The following is a 16470-nucleotide window of genomic DNA, read 5'->3' on the forward strand; positions in this document are numbered from 1 at the left end:
TAGGATGAGACACAAGATGCTTAACAAGAGAGATAGCAAAATGTTAGTATCACTGTGGAAGAAACAACAGACACAAACTGGAACAGTTTCAGTTTTGCATGGCCATATTCAGGGCTGCCTTTGAACTGGTACAGTGGTGAAGAGGAGCTGCTAATGGGGTCAGGGGAGCATTTTTAATCTAAGAAAACCTGCAACTTGGGGTCTTTAGGAGGCCTGAAAAGGAGGGCTGAGGAGAGGGTTATGTAGCCTTCCACAAATCTTCAGGAAAGGACAGCTATTTAAGTTTATGTACTTTTTATTAGAGGACACAGAGGCATGAACTGACTGTGATTAGGCTGTGGCAGCAAGCTAGAGAAAATTAGTGGTGGTTTGGTTAAATTAAATTAATTGATACATTAATTTTGTTTCTTCAACTGGTTTCTGCAGTAGCCTGTAGGTTGGTTGGGTGGATGCAAGAGACAGGTGTTTGGGGATGTAGCTTGCCTGGCTTGCAGGGGCAAGACTTGAATACTTGTGACTGGAGGTGGAACTGGACTGCTGAGCTGTGAGGCAATTTTCAGTATTTCAAACCCAAGGTCCACATCTGAACAGGTGTTGATAAGTTGGCTCTCAGAGCTGTTGTGCTCGGTAGGGAGATGAGGTGGTGACAGCAATGTTCGTCCACACTTGGAAATACACTTTATGGGTCTGAAAGTAGTCTGTAAGAGACTGGAATTCGTGAGCCAGTCCAGTAGCTATGAAGTTAGAATGCATGTTTTTATTTGCCAAAGATATAAACCCCAGCAGGATTGCATTCTGGTGAGTAAACATGTTGGGTTTGTGTCTGTCAGGGTTTTGGTAACAGAGAGAGGACTCCTGATACATCTCCTGTAAGAAGGATTGAGAGGCTCTCCCAGCTCCTAGTTAGACCCAACTCTGACCAAGGCTGAAGCAATCAGCACCTCTGTGATGACATATTTGAGAGGGGAAAACCATGATGAGTGAGTTCTTTGGTTTTGGAAATACAGTTGTTTTTGCAGAGGAGTGGGGCTTGAGAGAGACAACCACTGAGGTCAGTGCAAGAAGGAGGAGGGTAAGTGTGCTGGAGCAGTGGCTCACGGTTAGATGGTATGCTGAACCCCTGCAGCCTGTTAACAGTGCAGCAGAATCTCACCTGTGACCCATGGAGGACACCAGTCTGGAGCAGGTGGCTGCTCCTGAAGAAGGCTGTGGCTCTGAGGGAAGCCCATGCTGACAGAAAAGATGCATGTTGGTAGGAGAACTTTGGGATAGGATAGGATAGAATAGAATTAACCAGATTGGAAAAGACCTTCGAGATCATCAAGTCCAACCTACCTAATCAGCTAAACCATGGCACTAAGTGCCTCATCCAGCCTCTTCTTAAACACCTCCAGTGATGGTGACTCCACCACCTCCCTGGGCAGCACATTCCAATGGCCAATCACTATTTCTGGGAAGAACTTTCTCCTCACCTCCAGCCTAAACCTCCCCTGGCACAGCTTGAGACTGTGTCCTCTTGTTCTGGTGCTGGTTGCTAGAGAGCAGAGACCAACCCCTTCCTGGCTACAACCACCTTTCAGGTAGTTGTAGAGAGCAATGAGGTCATCCCTGAGCCTCCTCTTCTCCAGGCTAAGCAACCCCAGCTCCCTCAGCCTCTCCTCACAGGGCTGTGCTCCAGACCCCTCCCCAGCTTTGTTGCCCTTCTCTGGACTCATTCCAGCAACTCAACATCTTTCCTAAACTGAGGAGCCCAGAACTGGACACAGGACTCAAGGTGTGGCCTAACCAGTGCTGAGTACAGGGGCACAATGACTTCCCTGCTCCTGTTGGCCACACTGTTCCTGATACAGGCCAGGATACCACTGGCTGCCTTGGCCACCTGGGCACACTGCTGGCTCGTGTTCAGCCTACTATGAGCCCAGGTCCCTTTCTGCCTGGCTGCTCTCCAGCCATTCTGACCCCAGCCTGTAGCACTGCATGGGGTTGTTGTGGCCAGTGTGCAGAACCCAGCACTTAGATGTGTTCAATCTCATGCCCTTGGACTCTGCCCATCTGTCCAGCCACTGTGAGAAGTTTTCCCTGTGAGGAGGAAGGAGCAGCAGCAACAACGTGGGACAGACTAACCCCAACTCCCTTTCCTTGTGCCTCTGAGGGGGAGGAGGTAGAGAATCAGGAGTAAAGTAGGGAAGAGGAGTGGAGGAAAGGTTGTTTGGTTGTTGGGGGATCTTTTTAAGATCCCATTGTATTTCTCCCTACACTGATTTGGTTGGAAAATTAGTGGTGGTTTGGTTAAATTAAATTCATTGAGAAATGAATTTTGTTTCTTCAAGTTGAATCTTGTAGTTTGCTCATGACCATAACTGGCAAGTGAGCTCTCTATGGGCAAGTGAGGTTCTTTGTCTTGACCTTCAAGCCTTCTGTTGCATTTTCTCCCTTGCACCAGAGGTAGGTAGGAGGGAATGAGAGCAGCTTGGTGGTTTTTAGTGCCAGCTGGGTGGATTTGAACCAAGACAGTAAAGAAAGGACATCTCTTTCCTAGTATTTCAGGGTGACACCCAGCTCACTAAATTATACTATGGTAAAACAACAGTATGTTTCCTCTGCTTTTTATGTGATTAAATTGGAAGAAACTGTTACTGTAATATCAGAAAAGTCCCTCCTTTCCCAGATATTCCAAGGCTGACCAACTTGAACTGCACATGAGGTAGGTAGTTTGAACACACAGTGTTAGATACAGCCTGGTACTGAAACCCCAGAGATCCCAAATGTCAGTAAATAAATACTCACCTCACTAAGGGTAAATAGCAAAAGGAGCTGCTGCTCAGCAGCATCTGCCCATCATTTTTCTAGTCTTGTAGAACATGAACAAGTGAGACTGCAAGTGTGGAGGAACAGACTGCCTGCTGCTTACTGCCCTTTGCTGACTTCCTGTGGAGGACTGCTATGGGAGCAAGGCAGGGGGTCCAAGTATCAGTTGTTTGTAGTTTCATCCGGAGTGCCTCCCACCATGATCAGGAGCAGGTTGTGGAAAGGCTCAGTGCTCATATGCTTTTGAAAACACTGCTCCAAAACCCTCTGTTTTGAGAAAACTATTTCAAAGCCAAGAACTGAGAGCACCTAGTCTTGGACTAGCTAAGTAATGCAGGCATCCATAGGAGAGGAAGGAATTCTTCTCAGCAGACAAGAGTCTCTGGTAATGGAATTAAAATACCTCCTGAAGATGCATCTGGCTCACAGGCAGCATCCCCTGGAATTCTTTCACTGGGAAGTAGGTGTGGAGAGCCTCAAACTGATTGAGTACTATGCAGCCTGCATAGTTTAATTCTGCCTCTACAGTGAAATTGTTCTGGGAAAATTCTCTTCATGATAAATTCCTGTGCTTTGCAGAGGATAATTGTAATTGTCCATGCCAGTCTGGGTTTTTTCCCTCTTGAGTGCTGCATATCTTCTCATCTATTAATGGGGTTGATGTGTCTGCACTGGTAAAGAAATGGTAATCTATCCATCATGTCTCTCAGGCTCTTCAGCCTCTAGCAGTGATACCTTCAGCAGGGTAAGCCCTGGTGCATTGTTTGCCTTTGTAAGAATAGCTTCTGGGGGAGGGTGTAAACAAAGAGACAGAAGGAGGAACTGTGTTCCTTCATGTGTAATGAGGGATGTTAGCAACTCTGCACAGGGAATGCTCTCACATCTGTTAAGTGGGGTGGTTAGAGACCCTGTTTATGTCTGAGTCTTCTTCACAAACAGCCTCTTGAAAGGCTCCATAAACGTCCTGCACTTTTTCTGTCTCTTACCCACAAGATATGTTGAATTTTGTGATTGAGGTTAAAAGATGATAAGGTTGATTTAAGCCTGAAGAGCAGGGTGCCAGCCAGAGGGACTCAGACAGGCTGGAGGGGTGGGCTGAGGAGAATCTCATGAGATTCAACAAGGCAAAGGGTGAGGTCCTAGATATCAATACAAGCTAGGAGATGATGAAATTGAGGGCAGTCCTACAGAAAAGGACTTGGGATGCTGGGGTATGAGAAGCTGGACATGAGCCAACAGTGTGTGCTTGCAGCCCAGAAGGCCAATCGCATCCTGGGCTTCATCAAAAGCAGTGTAGCCAGCAGATCGAGTGAGGTGATTCTGCCACTTTACTCTGGTAAGACTTTGCCTGGAGTACTGCATCCAGCTCTGGAGCCCTCAGCTCAGGAAGGACATGGGTATGATGGAGTAGGTCCAGAGGAGGGCCATCAAAATGATCAAGGGGCTGGAACACCTCTGCTGCAAGGACAGGCTGAGGGAGCTGGGGTTGTTCAGCCTGGAGAAGGCTCCAGTGAGACCTAATAGCAACCTCCAGGTACCTGAAGGGGGCCTACAAAAAGGCTGCAGAGGAACTGTTTCTGAAGGCCTGCAGTGATAGGGTGAGGGGCAATGGTTTTAAATTAGACAAGAGTAGATTTAGATTGGGTGTTAGGATCATATTTTTTACCATGAGGATGGTGGAACACTAAAACAGGTTGCCCTGGGAGGTAGCTGAGGCCCCATCCCTGGAGATACTCAATGTCAGGCTTGAGAAGGCTTGGAGCAACTTGATCTAGTGGGGAACATCCCTGTTGACTGCAGGGGGAGTTGAACTAGGTGACCTTTGCAGGTCCCTTCCAACCCAAACCTCTCTGATTTTGGTTGATAACAGGGGAAAAGGACTTAAAAAATGAGAGGATGGCAAATTTTGCACTGAAGATGCATCCTGGCAGCTTATATTTGGATTTTGTTATTCATGCATTTAAGGGGGGAAAAAAACCCCCAACCCTGAAATGAATTATTTCCAAACTGTTCAGGGAAAGCTTAGGTATCCTGAATGCCAAGAGGCTCAATCATTGCAAATGCAGGAGAAGTAGTGTGGTAATATGAAGGCTCAGAACAATATCTCCATTCTGATATTGTTTTTTTTTCCTATTCTATTTCTGTTTCTGTATGTGAATTTGATAGCCAGGATAAATGATAGCATTAGGTGGAAGATGCCCTCATAAAATTCCATTTAATATGTCCATGAATCCTAGTGATAAATTTTGAGAGCTCCTTTAAGTCTTCAGTGGTTAGCAAGCTCATTTCCCTCACCCAGTTCAAGGTATGCTGAAGCACTGACTAGTTAGCAACATTTATTTTCCATCATGAGAAAAAGAACTTAGCTCAGAGCTCTGTGTTAAAAAAACTTAACCTGCTGCTTGCCAGTTTGTGTACAGTGCTGCATTTGGGTCACAACAACCCCATGCAGCGCTACAGGCTGGGGTCAGAGTGGCTGGAGAGCTGCCAAACAGAGAGGGACCTGGGGGTGCTGATTGACAGCTGCCTAAACATGAGCCAGCAGTGTGCCCAGGTGGCCAAAAGGGCCAGTGGCCTGCATCAAGAATAGTGTGGCCAGCAGGAGCAGGGAAGTCATTGTGCCCCTGGACTCAGCACTGGTTAGGCCCCACCTTGAGTCCTGTGTCCAGTTCTGGGCCCCTCAATTTAAGAAGGACATTGAGACACTTGAATGTGTCCAGAGAAGGGCAACGAGGCTGGGGAGAGGCCTTGAGCACAGCCCTGTGAGGAGAGGCTGAGGGAGCTGGGGTTGTTTAGCCTGGAGAAGAGGAGGCTCAGGGGAGACCTCATTGCTCTCTACAACTCCCTGAAAGGTGGCTGTAGCCAGGAAGGGGTTGGTCTCTTCTCCCAGGCACCCAGCACCAGAACAAGGGGACACAGTCTCAAGCTGTGCCAGGGGAAGTTTAGGCTGGAGGTGAGGAGAAAGTTCTTCCCAGAAAGAGTGATTTGCCATTGGAATGTGCTGCCCAGGGAGGTGGTAGAGTCACCATCCCTGGATGTGTTCAAGAGGGGATTGGACGTGGCTCTTGGTGCCATGGTCTATTCATGAGGTCTGTGGTGACAGGTTGGACTCGATGATCTTCGAGGTCTCTTCCAACCTTGGTGATACTGTGATATATTCCTACACCACTCACCCTCCAAGACAGTTTGAGTCTGTGGAGGAAAGCTGCTGCAGCTTTGGCATGGAGGAGAGGTCATCCTTGTTGGCTGTGCTGTCCTCTGAGCAGCCTCTTCCGCTCCATGTGTTGCAGCAGGTGGAACTTAGGACACAGAGAGAGTGTTCCTCTTGGTCTGCTTCTTCCAGGCTCCATGGTGATGTCTCTGTCATTTTTTCTCTCCTGGTATTCTCTCTGTTTCTCTTCAGATCAGCATTGGCCTGGGCTTTTCCTTCTCTCTGTTTTCCTTCTCAGCAGCATTGTCCAGGTCGTTTCCTTCTCCTGTGTTTTCCTTCTACCGTGCCAGTAGTTGCTCAGACTTTTATAGTAGCTGCTCAACTTTTGTACAGTTTTGAGGTATGTCTCTTCCAAAGAGTATCAACAGCAGTGGCCTCTGCCCATTATTTCCAGGGCAGCTGCAGTCTGGTGAGCAATCTATGCACCTTCCAGAGAGTCATTAACCAGCGGCAACTGCCCAACACACATCAGCTATTGTCTGGGCAAGCAGCAAAGGTGATTTTATCTTAGTTGAGTCACATCAAGAGAGACAAGATTTAGTCTCTCACACATGTTCAGTTGTTTCCTTCCTTGGTTTTCCAGTAAGATCATCTCTTCATTTCCTGGTCTGTGGTCCAGTTTTTGTGGGGTTTTATTCTTTCTCCCTTGTGCCTGTGCTTTCTAGCAAGACTGTGGTGAATCCAGCTTGCCAACTTTCCCCTCATTTTCCTTTCCCTTTTTTGAAATCCTCAAGCTCTCTAGTTCTGTAAATGTTCTCATTTTCTCCACTCAGTGTCTACAGACTGTGAGTAATTGGAGTAATAACCGTGGGTTTGGGGTTTTGTCAAGTCTTTTGTTGTTGTTGGCTTTTTTTTTTATGGGCAGGTTTCCCCTGCATGGGAAACAGAGGACATTTGAGTTGGTGAATTTCAAAGCCACTGAAGGTTGAATGTATACAACTTGACTTGCCCTGTGGAGATTAGACCAAGCCAAAGTCTTGGCTCTGGAGCTTGGCAGCCTTGTGTGTGTGTACACCGCAGTGTTCTGGGTTTGAGTTTCTTTTAAGCCAAAACAAACCAAATAGCCCCAAATGTTGCTATGTGTGCTAATTTAAAGATGCTTATTTTGAAGTTAATTTCTTTCATCCCAAATGTATTTTCCTGGTTCAGTTTCTTCACATAAGATCTGCAGAACTTTGAAGTTGCCTTTGAGTCAGCGTAAATATCAGTGTGTGCTAAAAAACATTAGTGAAAGGTCAAAGAAGACTAAAGAATGACTTTGGCCCTCAAGTCTTGTAGCAATTTAAGATCTTAGAAGGCTTAAGCAATTTGTGCTCCCCCCAAAGACTCCTAACATCCTAAATTGCCTAAGCCACTGGAAGAGTTGATAGATCACAAACAGCTTAAGATATTCAGAGGGTTCAAAGCTTATTTGGTGTATAGTCTGCCTGTAATCACTTTAAGCAATTAACAAGCCCTTAGGTTTTTAGAGGAATTTAAGCAAGTTATCCATCTTTAGAGCCTTGGTTTAAGATCATGCCAAGCTAAATTACTCTAATTTGAGGAATTTAAAGATTTGTTTTCTGCAATCTGTTGTTTATGGAGTGTCTCTGCAGAGCTGCAGGCTGGGGTCGGAGTGGCTGGAGAGCTGCCAAACAGAGAGGGACCTGGGGGTGCAGATTGACAGCCGCCTAAACATGAGCCAGCAGTGTGCCCAGGTGGCCAAGAAGGCCAATGGCATCCTGGCCTGTATCAAGAATAGTGTGGCCAGCAGGAGCAGGGAAGTCATTGTGCCCCTGTACTCAGCACTGGTTAGGCCACACCTTGAGTTCTGTGTCCAGTTCTGGGCCTCTGAGTTTAAGAAGGACATCGAGACACTTGAATGTGTCCAGAGAAGGGCAACAAGGCTGGGGAGAGCACAGCCCTGAGGGAGCTGGGGTTGTTTAGCTTGGAGAAGAGGAGGCTCAGGGGAGATCTTATAGCTGTCTACAACTACCTGAAGGGAGGTTGTAGCCAGGAGGGGGTTGGTCTCTTCTCCCAGGCAACCAGCCCCAGAAGAAGAGGCCACAGTATCAAGCTGCACCAGGGGAAGTTAATCTAGCCTGCATGAACACACTGGACAAGCATCACAAGAGGTTATGATGCTGGAATGGGCTGCCCAAGGAGGTGGTGGAGTCACCATCCCTGGAGGGGTTCAAGAGGGGATTGGACGTGGCACTTGGTGCCATGGTCTAGTCATGAGGTCTGTGGTGACAGGTTGGACTCAATGATCCTCGAGGTCTCTTCCAACCTTGGTGATACTGTGGTGGTCAGAGCCACAGAAGTGAAGGATATCATGGCATACTGGCAGGATTTTAAGTGAGAAGAAAATCAGGGAACATTCAGGGAATTCATAGAATGTTTTGAATTGGAAGGGACCTTCACAGGTCATCTAGTCCCACCCTCCTGCCATGAGCAGGGACATAGAACTTTTTTGTTAGAAAACACAGTGAGTCCAACTCTCAACCTAACACCACCATGGCATTTAAACCGTGTCCCACAGTGCCATGTCTACACATTACTTTTAACACCTCCAGGGATGGTGATTCCACCATCTTCCTGGGCAGCCTTTTCCAGTGCCTGACCACTCTTTCAGTGAAGAAATTTTTCTTGACATCCAACCTAAACCTCTCCTGGTGCAACTTGAGGCCATTTCCTCTCGTTCTGTCACATGATACTAGGGAGAAGACACTGACTCCCATCTCACTGCAACCTCCTTTCAGGTACTTGTAGAGAGCAATGAGGTCTCCCCTCATGCTCCTCTTCCCCAGACTATACTATCCCAGTTCCCTCAGCCACTCTCCATAAGACTTTTTCTTCAGGCCTCTCACCAGCTTTGTTGCCTCTCCAACTAATATCTTCAACTAGAACAGGTTGCTCAGAGCCCCATCCAACCTGAGCATGAATGTTTCCAGGGATGGGCCAGCGGAAACCACCTTGTTGTAAAAAAATCTCTCCCTCCCAGTCTCCCTTCCTATAGTTTCAAACCATCACCCCTTGTCCTGTCACAACAGGCCCTGCTAAAAAGTCTCCCCATCTTTCTTGTAGCCCCCCTTTAGGTGCTGAAAAGCTGCACTAAGTCTCCCTGGAGCCTTCTCCAGGCTGAGCAACCCCAGCTTTCTCAGCCATTCTTCATAGCAGAGGTGTTTCTGTCCTCTCATCATTTTTGTGGCCCTCCTTTGGACCCCCTCCAACAGGTCCGTGTCTTTCTTGTGTTGAGGACTCCAGAGCTGCACACAGTACTCTTGGTGGGGTCCCACCAAAGTAGAGTAGAGGGGGAGAATTGCCTCTTGACCTGCTGGCCACGCTGCCTTTGAGATAGCCTAGGACACAGTTAGTTGTCTTTCTGGGTTGCAAGCACACTGTTGGCTCATGTCCAGCTTTTCATCCACCAGTACCTCACAGTCCTGCTCCCCAGGGCTGCTCTCAGTCCCTTCATCTCCCAGCTGGAGATTGCCCTGACCCAGGTGTGGGCCCTTGCACTGGAACTGGGTTTTGAATTTGGGGTTTAAATCTTTGTCTGGTTTATGTCTGCCTTGTTTATCACACCCTGTTTCACTTGGCTGGCATGTTTTTATCCACATCAAAGTGTAGGGCTTTCCTAGTGATAAAACTGCTGCATAGTGGAGTGTATCATGATAAACAATCTTACCAGTGGTGTAGGAGGAAATCTTAACTCCAGGCCCACCTTGCTTAAGTGTTTCATCCCTCTGATTACAAATATTTTGCATTTAATTCTGGCCTCAATATGCCCCTCACCAAACTGGGCTATTTCCTACATGTCAAAGTCCCATCAGTATTATGGGAATCACTTTCAGGACTGGAAAAGGTGCCTAAGGTGCCTCTTGTTCTCTCAGGCGTGGGTGACAGCTTCCTGTGTCACTCTTGACAGTGGTGTAAATCAGCTCTGTGAAAACCTGCTTCAAAAAAGCTGTTGTGGCATTTTGGTGGAATAATTGGTATGGACATGAAGGTTGGCCTTGAGGGACTTGTTCTTAACACAGGCCTTTCTCTGTAGCTTCATACCCCTTAAGAACAGAGCTCTCAGCCTCAGTATTAGTTCCTGAGTCCCAAGGTAATTAAACATCCAGACTTTCGTATAAACCTCTTCTGTTCTGCTCTGTCATTGTCTTGATGCTTTTCATGTACCACTCCTGTTGAATGTGTTGGAAGAGTGGTTCTTCACTGAAGACTTTCTCCCTCAGAATGCTTAAGCTTTCTCTTAGTGTGTGCTCCATGTTGTGAATCTTCTTACCTGCTCTGTGCAAGCTGCTGGACAGGCAGGTTACACATACTGACTCCTGGAAGTCACTTGGGTTTTAGCTGTAGTGACCCTGTTGATGTGAAGAAACTTTCATGTTAGTGTTCTTCCAACTGTTGTAATCTCTCTTCTCTCTCTGAGGTACCTAACAACTTGGCTGACAGGTGACTCTCTTCCTTAGCTGTGATATCACATTTTTGTCCAGGGAAACTGATTGTTAGAGGTGTGCCTTCTATCTAAACCTTATCCAGTGGCTGCAACAGCCTGGACTGTAGCCAGCTGCCCACCAGCCTACTGGTGGGCAGAGCAAACCTGTGCATGTTCATGCTGTTGAGACAGACAAGTGTTATTAGCTATTAGCGCCTCCAAATATAGAAGGCTGACCTCAGTGTGGGAGAAGTGTGAGCTTGAATAGAGCCTTATCAAAAATCAAGCTCTAGAACCTAGCTGGCAATCAAATAAATGGGACCAGTCATCCTCTTCTGAGTTGAGCTGGCATCCTCCCTGAAGCAGCCACGCAGCTGCCAGCTGCACCAAGCTGCTTGCTGTCCTGCTTCTGCAGCACCTTTGGCGATCCAAGGAAGCGTCAGGATGTGTTTCTGCACAGCTGCTCATTTCCAGGTGGGAAAAGATTACAGGATTCTGGAAAATTAGCAGAGTAGGTTGCTGCAAGAGGTGAAAACGTGCCTCCTGCTAGTGTTGGGAGAAGGGGTGACCTTTCTCCATTGCTCCTCTGCATGTGATGACCAGGACAATGTCACTTAAATATCTGCGTGGTTGCTACTTGGAACCTGCAGGTTCCGTCCTGTGTCATTCTTGGTCTCGTGCTCTTCCCCAGGCTCTGCTAGAAGGTGCAGTCTGAAATAGCCTGGTGCCAGTCAAGCTGCTGCCTTGTCCTTGGTCACAGGGAATTACTGCCCAGCAGAGCTACTCCAGGAATCCCATTTGCTGGTTCCATAGAGTTTGCACTGCAGCCAATTTTCACTTGGGTTTGTCTCCGCACGTGGTTCACTGCCTGCACAGAAAGCTAAATATTTATGAAGTAGAGTGTTAGAAATGATTGTTTTCCTATCCAGACAGCTGCTGGGAGTGCCAAATTTTGCCTTGTACTGACAATACTGTTGCCTAGCTAATCATGGGAGCCAGGGATGGGCTTGCTGTGCTGATCATCACAGGCTGGTAGAAGAGATAATGAGCTGCTGACAAGGATGCACCTGGAATCAGGCCAAACATTGCATTGTGTGAGATACCATGAGCTGCTGCTTCCTTCCCAAGCAAGGACAATGGATTCCTGGTCCTTAGCATAGTGTCACCTTTCTCTCTGTAGCTCACTTTGTATTTCCTTGATACGGTTTGGGTGATTTCAGAATGCCACGTTCACGCAAAGGGAAGAAAGGACACCTGGCAGAGCTCATTTGTGTGTGCTTGCTCTTAGTGACCTTGAATGGACAATACAGTTGGGAAATCAGCTTTGAAGATTAATTTCTGTTGTGGAGAAAGCAAACCTTGGCAGCATGAGAATCGGATATTCACTGACTTGTGTGCTGCATGGCATCACCTTGCAGCTAGTCATCTCTGTTGGGCTAAGCCATAGAGGTAATGGGATTGTGCTCATATTTTTAGGTGGGACTGCAGGCAGCAGTGTCCTAGCCAAAATGTAATTCTATGCTGTAGCTGACTGTTGGGCCCTTCCAGTGTGGCAGGATTGAAGGAGGAGAGCATTTGTCCACTGCTGCTGCCTCCTTTGCTACTGGGGATGTTGAAGTGAAAACAACTGATGTTATTTATGCCTTCCTGGACATTCATAACCTACTTGCAAAGTATTGTTTGTCTTGCTGCTGAGCTGTATGCTTAGGTGGAGTTAGGGAACTTTTGCCCTCACTCTCTTCCTCCTTCTCAGCTCTATAATTTTGGGTATGCCAGCTGGGGGAGTTACCCAGATGTCTTAAGTTGTTTTGTGCTGACCTGTACTTTGTCAATTCATTTCTCCAGTACTGGTTAAGCCTTTGCAGTAAGACCTGTTTCAGCTTTCTTGTCATAGATGAATAATTTTGCTGTTAATTCCTAGAGCTTCATCCTGATTTCCTCAAGGGGACACACCTGAGCTGTGTAGGTAATAAAAAAGAATCAAGAACAGTGTGGCCAGCAGGATCAGGGAGGTAATTCTCCCCCTGTACACTGCACTGGTTAGGCCACACCTCGAGTCCTGTGTCCAGTTCTGGGCCCCTCAGTTTAGGAAGGAGGTTGACTTGCTGGAATGTGTCCAGAGAAGGGCAACAAAGTTGGTGAGGGGTTTGGAACACAAGCCCCATGAGGAGAGGCTGAGGGAGCTGGGGTTGCTTAGCCTGGAGAAGAGGAGACTCAGGGGTGACCTTACTGCTCTCTACAATTACCTGAAGGGAGGTTGTAGACAGGCGGAGGTTGGTCTCTTCTCCCAGGCAGCCAGCACCAGAACAACAGGACAGTGTCTCAGGCTGCACCAGGGGAGGTTTAGGCTGGATGTTAGGAAGAAGTTCTATACAGAGGTAGTGTTTGCCCATTGGAATGGGCTGCCTGGGGAGGTGGTGGAGTCACCATCATTGGAGGTGTTCAGGAGGAGACTTGATGGGGTGCTTGGTGCCATGGTTTAGTTGTTTAGGCAGGTTGGATTGGTCGATGGGTTGGATGTGATGATCTTGAAGGTCTCTTCCAACCTGGTCTGGTCTGGCCTGGCCTGGTCTGGTCTGGTCTGGTCTATTCTATTCTATTCTATTCTATTCTATTCTATTCTATTCTATTCTATTCTATTCCCTCCATGCAGTGGGAGTGGCTCTGCTGCCTAAGTTGTTTGCTGTTGGTACTTACCAGGCTCCACTCTGAATCCTTATTTGACTTCAGCAAAGCATGCAAATCTGTGACCTTCATCCTCTCCAAGCTCGTTAATAATGTGAGCTGGACACAGGCAAAAAGGTGAAGTCCATCTCAGAACAGATTCCCTGCTGGGAAAGCCAGGCTAGGAGCAGCTCTGCATTTAACAAAGCTAATGGAAATTTCCAGGGAGGGCTTAGAGAGCTTAGTGACAGCCATAAAAAGCTAGAAAATAAGAAGTTGACTAAATGGACTTCACTGTCCATGACTGACGCACTGTGGAGAATTGCAATTTCTCACCCTGAAGCCCTGGGCAAGGAATGTCCTCTTGGCTGCATCCACATTCAAGTGGCAGCATCCACATCCAAGTGGCAGCATGCTCCATGCTGCACAGCTTCCCCCTCCTGCTGTGGGAAACGCAAAGCGCTTCCGGCGCTCCCGTCTCTGGAGTTTGATGGAGCAAAAGTTAAATGCTTACATTACCTGAAAAATATTCATTCCTCCAGTGTGAGATCTGCTCCTGTGAAATGGAACAGTCAGGCCTTGATTTGCAAATCTCCTGGGAAACCTGCTGTGAGAGCCTTGCTTAATGTACAACATTCAAGCAATGCTTTGCAATGGGCGTTAAAAACGGCCCAAACCCTTTAGGGCTTTCTGCGAAGGGGAGATGGCTCTGTTTTGAAGAGGTGTGCTGTAACCAGTGTGAACCTTTTAAGCTTAATTGAAAATCTGATTTAAACCAAGGTGATGGTGGTTGTCACACAAGCCTTGGTGTGCACTTAGGTTGGTTTATATGGTGTGATTACGTGAGCGAGTTTCCAGTGCAGGCATGGTTTTAAAACTGGCACTTAACCCGTACAGCAGCAGCATTTCTTTGACATCTTTGCTTATTTTAAGGGGGAGAGTTATGATCTTCATATAAGGATAGAGCCCAACAAGTTCCCTTTGTTAGATTCAGGCCTTATTTTTCTCCACTGTACTTTGATGTGGTCTGAAATCTCTCTTCTGTAGCCTCGCACTATCACGCACAGCCTGGAAGACCTGATCAGAAGCAAGCTGGATAGTGGTCTTAGGTCTGCAGTGAGGCAAATTGAGATGCAGGTCAGAAAGATGCAGATGCACACAAAAGAGAACAAAGATTGTGCTGAGGGCTTTATTGCTTGAAGTCTTTTGGAAGAGGTTAAGTGGGTTAGCTGACCCTGGTGGGGAAGGAGTCTGCTGAAGGGTAGCTGTGAGGATGCTCACTGCTGCCATAGAGAGTGCTGGCTGTTTATTCTGAGCTCCTTTTCTGGCCCTGCAGGGAGACATGTGCAGTCCAGACTAAAAAGCCAGGTTGAAGTGCTGCTGAGGGTGTTGAATTCCCATCACGGCCAAGTGTAGTGATCTTGGCTTGAGCCCGTGCATCGCTATTCCCAGAGTCAGCAATGGGAACAGTGGCACCAGCTGCTACAGGTCCTCCTTCTGGGAGGAGAGAGCCAAGTCCTCGATTCTCTGGCAGTAAATGAGTAGCTAACAGGACCCTGGCAGTGAAATTCATTTGGTAAGTGGCAGTATTTAGAATCAGTATGCAAAGTCATGCATTGCATGGAGTGGCTTTTGATTTCAGTGTCCAGGAAAAGGTACAAATTGACAGCGTGGAGTTAGAGAGGACTTCGCTGTCCGGCAGCTGGAGTGTACAGAAGTAACTGAGGCTCTGCAGAATGGGCAGGAGCAGGGATGGAAGGTTTTGACCTGCTGTACTATATGTCAGCCTGGTACCATCATGCTCCTGTGGAAGTGCAAATTCAGTCTGGAGAAGAGAAGGCTCTGAGGAGACCTTATGGTGGCCTTCCAGTATCTTAAGGAGGCCTACATGAAAGCTGGGTGTCAGCTAATGATAGGACTGGGGGGAATGGAGCAAAACCAGAAATGGCTAGATTCAGATTGGATGTTAGGAAGAAGTTTTTCACCATGAGGGCACTGGAACAGGTTGCCCAGGCAGGTGGTAGAAGCCTCATCCCTGGAGGTTTTTATGTCCAGGCTGGATGTGGCTCTGAGCAACCTGATCTAGTGTGAGGTGTCCCTGCCCATGGCAGGGGGGTTGAAACTGGCTGATCCTTGAGGTCCCTTCCAACCCTAACAATGCTATGATTCTAAGTGAGGGGAATCTGTGTGTGTGCCCATACAGGAGCTGAGATTTCTGTGTAGCAGAAGAACATGGTGTTTGAGAGAACAGGGGAAACACATTTTGGCCTTGGCTTTGCAGTCTTCTGGTTTCTAGAGCTGGGACCTGGCAAAGACAAGTAGGGCACGTGGAGCAGCACGGTGAGGAATGCCAGTTGTGTAGGTGGCTGTGGGGACCACACATGAGGAAAGCATGAGGAGGTGTGGAAGGAGAGGGAGGGGAGCATGGGTCAGTTTAGTTGTGTTGGATGATAGCTGCAGATCCCAAGCAAACTCAGGCTTTCTCTGGAAATGTTGCCTACCAGGTCAGAAAGTCTTGCTCGCCATGGGAGCGAGCTGCTTCGCAGAAAGCAGAGTGTGACAGCTAAATCTCAGTATACTAGGCAGGGGATGGAGCAGCCAGAGAGACCAGCACAGTTTTAGTGACAGGTTACCATCTGTCAATGAACTCTGAAGCCTTTGTAAATCAGCATCTCCCTGGCAGCTGCTTTCGTGGGGTGTAATGCAGCACTAGGCTAGCTCAGCACAAAAATAAAGGCAATGGCTGATTACTTCTTGCAGACTCTGTGTGTCGTTTTGTTGACCTAATTTTCACCAGCTTTCACCCTTGGTCCTGACCTGGGGTGCTGATTTGGGTGCTGTCCTGATCTGGGGTGACCTGTCACCCCAGCAGCCTAGCCTGAGGCCTCCAGGGCACACAGCTCCCCTAACTGCAGCACATCTGACCTGCTGTGTCCTCTAAGCTGGGAGTTCTTGCCAGTTCTGCTGGGGCATCATTACAGGGACACCAGCCTTACATGTATGTAAAACACCATGGGTTAGCCTGAGACATAACCAACTACTTGCCCTGAATCCTTCCTTCAGATTGTAGGACTGCACCTCGTTCATGTTCTGAGGGTGCCTGTGGTGATGCAAGTCCAGCTCTTCAGATGCAGTTTCCTTCTGACTGCACAGGACCTTTGGGGTTTTTTTCCCCCTTTTTCACCTGGCTTGTGGTCACCACTGCACAGCACTGTTAACTCTCTGCCTAGCACCATCAGGGGCAGGTCTGCAGTGCAGAGTACTCAGTACTCTTTTGAAACTCCTGGGCCAGCTCACAGGGAGCTGCTGTGTCTGCATGGCAAAAGAGTGTACAGAAAGTCTCTTCCGTGGCATTGCAGCC

At 47.8% G+C, this 16470-nt stretch overlaps 1 protein-coding gene across 2 annotated transcripts in view; it reads left to right on the plus strand.

Annotated features, from left to right (window-relative positions):
- The window catches only part of AMBRA1 (autophagy and beclin 1 regulator 1), a 172012-nt gene that overhangs the window by 140534 nt on the left and 15008 nt on the right, over positions 1 to 16470 (plus strand). The window lies entirely within an intron of this gene.

Source organism: Dryobates pubescens, chromosome 5, assembly GCF_014839835.1.
Source record: "Dryobates pubescens isolate bDryPub1 chromosome 5, bDryPub1.pri, whole genome shotgun sequence".
Taxonomy (NCBI): Eukaryota; Metazoa; Chordata; class Aves; order Piciformes; family Picidae; genus Dryobates; species Dryobates pubescens.